Source organism: Biomphalaria glabrata, chromosome 14, assembly GCF_947242115.1.
Source record: "Biomphalaria glabrata chromosome 14, xgBioGlab47.1, whole genome shotgun sequence".
In the NCBI taxonomy this organism is placed as follows: Eukaryota; Metazoa; Mollusca; class Gastropoda; family Planorbidae; genus Biomphalaria; species Biomphalaria glabrata.
The window spans coordinates 7,898,602-7,906,052 of record NC_074724.1 but is presented as its reverse complement, the minus strand read 5'-3'; the positions used below and the strand labels follow the sequence as shown (position 1 = coordinate 7,906,052).

General features: G+C 35.2%; 1 long non-coding RNA gene across 3 annotated transcripts; it reads right to left on the bottom strand.

The window, feature by feature from the left end:
- Nucleotides 1-3,295: 3,295 nt before the first annotated feature.
- On the bottom strand, nt 3,296-6,871 carry LOC129922807 (uncharacterized). 3 transcript variants are annotated; one of them, XR_008774706.1, is made up of 4 exons: nt 6,744-6,871; nt 4,660-4,769; nt 4,207-4,290; nt 3,296-3,458 (listed from the first exon to the last, which is right to left on the bottom strand). It is a non-coding gene; the product is annotated as an uncharacterized LOC129922807 (long non-coding RNA). The 3 variants fall into 3 exon arrangements; XR_008774708.1 differs by lacking the exon at nt 6,744-6,871 and adding an exon at nt 6,581-6,617; XR_008774707.1 differs by lacking the exon at nt 6,744-6,871 and adding an exon at nt 6,448-6,583.
- Nucleotides 6,872-7,451: the final 580 nt, after the last annotated feature.

The following is a 7,451-nucleotide window of genomic DNA, read 5'->3' as shown; positions in this document are numbered from 1 at the left end:
CGTGTTCTTTGTGTTAGACATAATTAACATAAATATTTTCTCTCAGTATTTGTAATAATTGTAATGATTATTCTTGCTTATTCTCATCTAGATTTAATTTTGAATTAAATAAACTTATTAATTTGGGGGGAAGAATATTGAACTAGGCGTCATTATATTTAGTGTTGTATATCAAATTGCGTTTTATTTGATACTTTATAAAGGGTATGCGAAGCTACTGGTCGTCATGCAAAGCGTGTAATCATGTGACGCCTGGCCTGGTTTTGTTTGCAGAGGGAAACCTCCCAGAAACACTCCCCTCTCCCCCGTCCATTTGGAAGTGCACCAAGTATGTTATAACAAGAATGATGCGCTATTCAAAAGCAATTTAAAAAAAAAAAATATTGAATACTAGCGAGATATTACCCGCTGCCAGAAAATCTTCACCTGCGTATTGCTGATATAGTCACAGCTATAGTGTGTTAGAAACAATGAAAGTGAAGAATAAAGTTAGATGTAAATAGAATGCATGATTTCATGAACATAAAAATATTTTGAATGGAGCTAAAAATAGCTAATCGACCTAAATCCAATTGCTTTAATGAAAACATTGGCTTCTATTAGGGAAATACATACATACACCCGTATATACATATGCCTTAATTTCTGCTTTATAGTATAGATTATAGATACATATAAATCATTGATTATAAAGTAACTGTTCTTCAAATACAAGTATGCATGTATTTTCATTTTGTTAGATTTTAAAAGTTTTTGAAATGAAAATAATTACGTTTTAGTCTCAGTTCAAAAAGACTGTAATGTGTATAAGCCAGCAGAGTAAGAGCGCAAAGCGCAACATAATAATCAGGATTTTCTTGGAATCCGAAGTAGTGCAGAATCGTAGAAAGCTACCAATATGAAATATATATTTAGCCAGGCCTGAACAATATTCCAATCGGTTACAGACAACTGGATGGTGTGTTAAATATTTGGACGGTGTATAACAGCGGTTCTCAACCTTTTAAGCTCGGCGACCCCTTTTTACAATCCCCCACTCTGCCGCGACCCCCCCCCCCCGTTACACACACAGCAATAGAAGAATAGACAAAACAATCCATTTTTTCGATGGTCTTTGGCGACCCCTGGCAAATCGTCAATCGACCCCCAAGGGGGTCGCGAACCGCAGGTTGAGAACCACAGGTGTATAAAGTAACTGGGCGGTGTATACATTAACAGGTCGTTAAAAAATTTAAGCGGACGCTGTATAATGTAAATAGACTTCAATAGACGTTTTATAATGGAAAGCTTAAGGCCGTGTAAAGTAAAATGACGCTAACAAGCATGTTAACTGTTTGACAAATACTTTACTAAACGGGGACGTAGCTAGGGATTTTGGGGGCCCTAGGTGCTTAATCTTGTTAGGGGCACCTGCACTTTGACATCCGATATCATGACATAAGATCATGTGCTTAGTAAATATTAGCCTAAATTCAAAGTGGTGCAACTTAACAAAAAATAATCACTAAGACTCTTTTAATGAATATTACAGTGGTTTATTGGCGAGATATTGCTCAAATGACAAACCTCTATTCATATCGCCTCACTTTCTGTGCAGCATAGGCACAGGGCCGGTCCTACAGATTGCGGGGCCCTCTGCGAATCGGATTGCGCGGGGGCCCAGTCTGGGTATGGATAAGGATAATAAGTAAAAATTAAGATTTTGTATTAGAAAATAAATTCGTCTTTGCATTTTATTCATACTTTACAAAGTACAAAATCACTGTCAAATTACCTTTACGAGCCTTCTATAGCAGATAGTAATTTTCCAACGAAAAAAAGCCTATAAACATTCAGATCTGCATTTTAGATTTACTATCGACTAGCAAAATAGGCCTATCACTTTTTTTTTTAAGAGGTCGAGATAGATTTACATCTATATTTGTATGCCAGTGACTATAAAAGTAAATTAATTATTTGAACTTTATGTTTTCGTTAAAATTCGCCACATTATTAAATGACAATGCCGTTGTTTTTTTTTAATAAGTAGAATTGGTGTTTGCGCTGGCTTGGAAATGTTCGCCGGATGAAGGACAAGCGCATCCCGAAAGTCATCCTCTATGGACAACTCGCGACTGGCACAAGAAAAACTGGTCGCCCCCACCTCCGTTACATAGATGAAATAAAACGTGACCTTAAATCAGTGAACATCAATACTGACAATTGGGAAGACATAGCTCTAGAACGCACCAGACGGAGAGAGACAGTGACCAAGAAAGCTATAGACAGTATAGAACATAGATCTCAGCTCTGGAAGAAAAACGTACAATCCAAAAAACGACCAGCTCCTCGACCACCGAAGCAAAAGCCACCTTAACCTGCGCTATCTGTGAACTGGAGTTTCTCTCAAAATAGGGCACCACAGCCACATGAGGAAGTGTGCTCTGAGATGAACCATAGTCGTTCTACGACTGAAGGAGGCCAATGATGATACCCCGAAATCGCAATTTTGTCTGTTTTTAAGGAGATTTGCATGAGTTTTCAGAAGATTTTAACAAGTTCAGGAGATTTTTATGACTTTTTCGTATAATTTGCTATTTCAGGAGAATTTCAGAAACCCTTTAATAATAAGTTAAAATGGTTTATTTTAATAATTTACACGGGGCCTATGAAAGTGAGGGGCCCACTGCGGCCGCATAGGTTGCAGTGGCCTATGACCGGCCCTGCATAGGCATCTCTAACATCATCTAGATCAGTGATCTTCAACCTTTTTGGGCCTACAGTCCCCTTTTCGTAAGGTCTCTCAAATTTGAATGAATCTTACAAAATAACTATACCATCTGGAAGAAGAAAATGCTTTTGTACATAAAAATTGTTTTAATAAATTTAAAAAATATATATTTTCTGGTCTAGTGCATTTCGACTGAGAGCAATGCAATTAAATATAGATTGTTTTTAGTATATGCTTTATGCTTTATACCCCACTCTGTAGTATATGACCAGTTTAAAGTGGAAAAAAAAACAGAAAAATCAAAATTTAAAAAAAAACCTGGATGACCTATTTGTTACGAAGTATAACTGCGTGTTTCAGATGTAACTATGTTTAAAGGTGGGCGGATGGTTTGGTTGTGTAGGCTGAAGAAATTCAGATGAAACCACGTTTGATTTGTCGTAGTTAATAATAGAAGTGTTAAAATTGAAGACAGAACAAATAACTGTAAGGAGTGTTTTTGTTTTTTTTGTAAAGTGATTCATATTATGTGCGAATCAAGTGCCCAACTCTTATAACTGAACACATTAAAGACAAAAACACATACACACATAATGTTTTATTTATTTATTGAAAACAAAACGGCTTTATTTAGGTCTTTATATTTTTTTTTTTTGTATCACAATCATTCTGGAGGTGATGTGTAGATCTTGACACACTATCCAATCAGATGTTTCCACGAAGACCATGCACAGTTTTGTTGTTAATCCTAAACATTTAGAAGGAGAAAAAAAAAAAACAAATGCAAATATTTATTTTTAATAACGAGTACTTCGTCTTAGACAAAAACTTCGTACACAACGGAAAGGAAAGATTTTTTGTGTGCAGATTTAAAGGTGAAATATCACATTTTTATACCAGCTCTATTTTAATTAGACAATTTGATTACACACATATTTTTTTTTCTTCAACCTAACAACCTAATACTAAAATATTAACCCTAGAGATGTCCACTGAAGGTTCGAGATGAAAGGTATTCCTTTTCAGAACCTTTGACCCGTGAAAGGTCAAGATGAGGAATTGGCTCTTGACCCTTCTGTCTGGGAATAGTCACCAGAGTATAGAATCAAATTGACAACTTCAAAATAGGAAATATGAAAAGTTCTGAAAATTCGATAAAGTGTTGTGATCGCTGAGATGTTAAGCGCTTCTTCCGAACCTGGGGTCCTGGGTTTGAATCTCGGTTAAGCCTGGGACATTGAATCTCTCGATTTTTAGGGCGCCCATGAGTCCAACTCTAATGGGTACATGACTTTAGTTGGGCAAGATAAAGGCAGTTGGTCGTTGTGTATGAAATCAAATTAACTACATCAAAATAGGAAATATTAAAAGTTCTAACATTCGTTGATACCAAACATGTTTAACAATATACAGACATAACAAAAAAAGATTCCAGAAAACAAGCGACAAAAAAGTATATACAATAACAATGAACATTAACTATAATTATGTTCTACCTCATCCCAGTCGTAACCTTCCAATTCACGCAGAGATCTTCCGTCGGGTAAAAGCACAAATCTTTTGTATGGATAGGGAACTCTCTGGTAGAATCAAATCAAAGTATATGTATTGTCATTAAGAGCTAAGTTCTATCTATCTATCTATGTATCTTATCTATCTATCCATCTAACTTTATTTATATATGTATCTATTTCTATCTATCTATCTATTTATCTATCTATCTATGGTTTAGATTAAAAGGCATTATGTTATACAATTATAACAATACTAATAATAATAGGTAATAATTTAAATTTTAATACAGTTTACTTTTTATAAGCATGGACTTACACTTCCGTATGGAAACAGCTTTAATTAAAATGTAGAGGACGTAATATAATAAAATTAAAAACATTGTTAAGGGAGATAATACATTTAAATAAACATTGTATTTTGTATAGGCTGTTTACCTTAGGAGCCCTTATGTCACGACGTTGTGGTGCTGGTGGAGCTGCACTTGTCTGACTGACTCCAAGCAGAAGTACACAACTTAATAGGATGTAAAGTAGCTTCATGTTGTCTGAATAACAAATTCATTTCATCGTTTAAATTAGGATCATTGTGATATAAATTGTACACACATGAAATTAACATGGTAAATGCGGTAGGTAGTTCCTTTGTTTTCTATACAGCGGACATTAACTTATATTATCTACCTGTACATAAGTATACAATCTGTGACGAGCGTTAATCTTTTAAGAGAACTATCAAAAGTAGTTTACTTACATGTTAACTTCTTGGAAATGTGGTATTTTACAGAGAATAGCAAACATGTTAATTGCCTTTGTTTGAAATTAAAAAAAAAACAACGTTTATTCAATTTCGGCTTCTAGTAAATGACGTTTGAGAACGTGTACATCTACGTATGAGACGACCTTGCTTCTTTGTCCACAAATTAGTTTTGAAAAAAAGTAAGTTTGAAGCTTCATGTTAAGTTTACTTTTTAAATTTTATTATTGGATTTGGATTATAATTTGCTTTATTGTTTGATAAAGAAAGTGATTTTTAGTTGAAGCATTAACATTATTTATTTACCAAACAAATAGAGTAAAAACTAGTAAAGTTTTCACTAAGATTTTGCGTAACATTGAAATAGAAGAACCGATCAGCTGTGCAAATCATATTTCATGAAAAGAAAATTGTCCTAACATATCATCATCTCATCATCCCTGCCTGTGGTCCTGTCTGATGCATGGGCCACCAACCAGCTTCCTCCAGGCATCTCGGTTCTGGGCGAGTCTCTCCAACTGTCCCCATGTGCTTGGCATCTGCTTATAAATCGCGTCGCCATGTATTCCTGGGCCGTCCGCTATTCCTCTTTCTTTGAAGGTTCCAGACTAGGGCTTGCCTTGTTATGCTGGAGGCAGGCTTTCGCAGGGTGTGACCTATCCATCTCCAGCGTCCATGAAGGATATCTACTTCAATGGGCTGCTGCTTTGTTCTTTGCCACAGTTTCTCATTCGAGATCTGGTCTGGCCAGCGGATCATAAGAATCTTAGTCAGGCTCGTATTGATGAATAAGCACCACCATCAAGTCAGGCTCATTAAAACACTCACGATTCTTAAAGATAACCTGCATCCATTAAACCACTGTTACATAAGATCTGAACGAAGTGGTCGTCTCCTTTCAATTAAAACTAAAAAAGAAAGAAGTAAAAACTCCTTCATCCCACTTTCGGTCAGATTGTTACAAGATAATCTGTCGTCATCGAGAAGTACATTGAACTATAATTTATCAAGAGCTGGTTATGAGTGTGCATGTGTGAATATTGTTCATATTTGCATCAATATTGTATGCACAGTATTTACGCTGAGGTTGTCAATTGTAGTCAAACTGAATTTCCATATTTTCGGATCAATAACAATTATCTTATATTATCTTAACTCCATTATTAAGACAATACTTAATGGAGCAGAGACCTGGAGAACCACAGTCACCACAATGAAAAAAAAAAATCCAGGATCCAGGTCTCAACACATAGATACATTTAAATCAAGTTGTGAAAGTTGGATACTGAATGCTAAAAGAATTTAAGCCTTTGAGACTCAAAGCTACAGAAAATTGCTGGGTATCAGATATCAGCATAAGAACAAAAAATGAGTTTGTACTTTTACAAGTTGATACTTTATTTGGTAAAATACAAATATAGTTCGAAACTTTTAAGCTGAGCTGATTCATATTGTACGATGTGACTCACTGACAAAATTCTTCTTTCAATGCACAGTTTGCTGTAGCACGAAGAAAGGTCTACGAAAGAAAAGCTGGATGGACAACGTGAAATAATAGACCTATCACACTTATTTTTCAATCTTTTAAGAACAGCTACAGACCGGGTAGAGGTGAGTCCAACACCACTGCCAAGTAAAACAAAAGAAAGATAATCCAGAAAATATTTTATAGCTAAATGAAAATATTTCTATCTCAGGACCTTGCACATTTCAGGATAATGTAGTTATATTAAGGTTGTATTCTTTCAATACATATCCAACTTACCGGAGGTAATGTCTCACCAATTGAGTGACAATAGGGAGTGAGCTCTTCTTTTTATAAAGTTTTCAGTTGTTTGTTAATTCAATACATTATCGTTAAGCTCGAACCGTAATGTTACATATCTGCATACATTAGTGATCACATATGTATAATGTTTACGAGTATATTTTAAGATATTCATGCGTTTTGGATGTAAGGGAAATGAATAACTCATCAATTATACAACACTATAAACCTGTCTTTGATGTATCAGTAATGCTATGGCTGCAGCTGCTATTACTTCTGTAAGTATAGCTGAGAGATACATACTCTTGATACGTATGTTCGTCACATGTCATACATTTGTCCATCATGTTAGACAAAAATTATCATAAGTATTTAATCTCCATAATTTTGTTATTGTAATGATTGTGCTGATTCTAGTCGTAAATAATATAAAGTCATATGAATTATCTCTCTCTCTCTCTCTCTCTCTCTCTCTCTCTCTCATTTATGGAAAAATTATTAGGAAATGGGAAGAGATTATGAAATTAGCCGTTTGTGATGCATGTCTGAGTGGCTACCTATTAAGTGATCTATAATTTCAATCCCAGCAAAGTTGTGCTCGATGAGTGAGTATCTCAAGACTAAATACCCCTCTCCCAAGTAGTTCCGCTTTCAGATCTTGCGATCTATAGGCAGATGATGTTAAAGTCATCTGTTTCTTTGGCC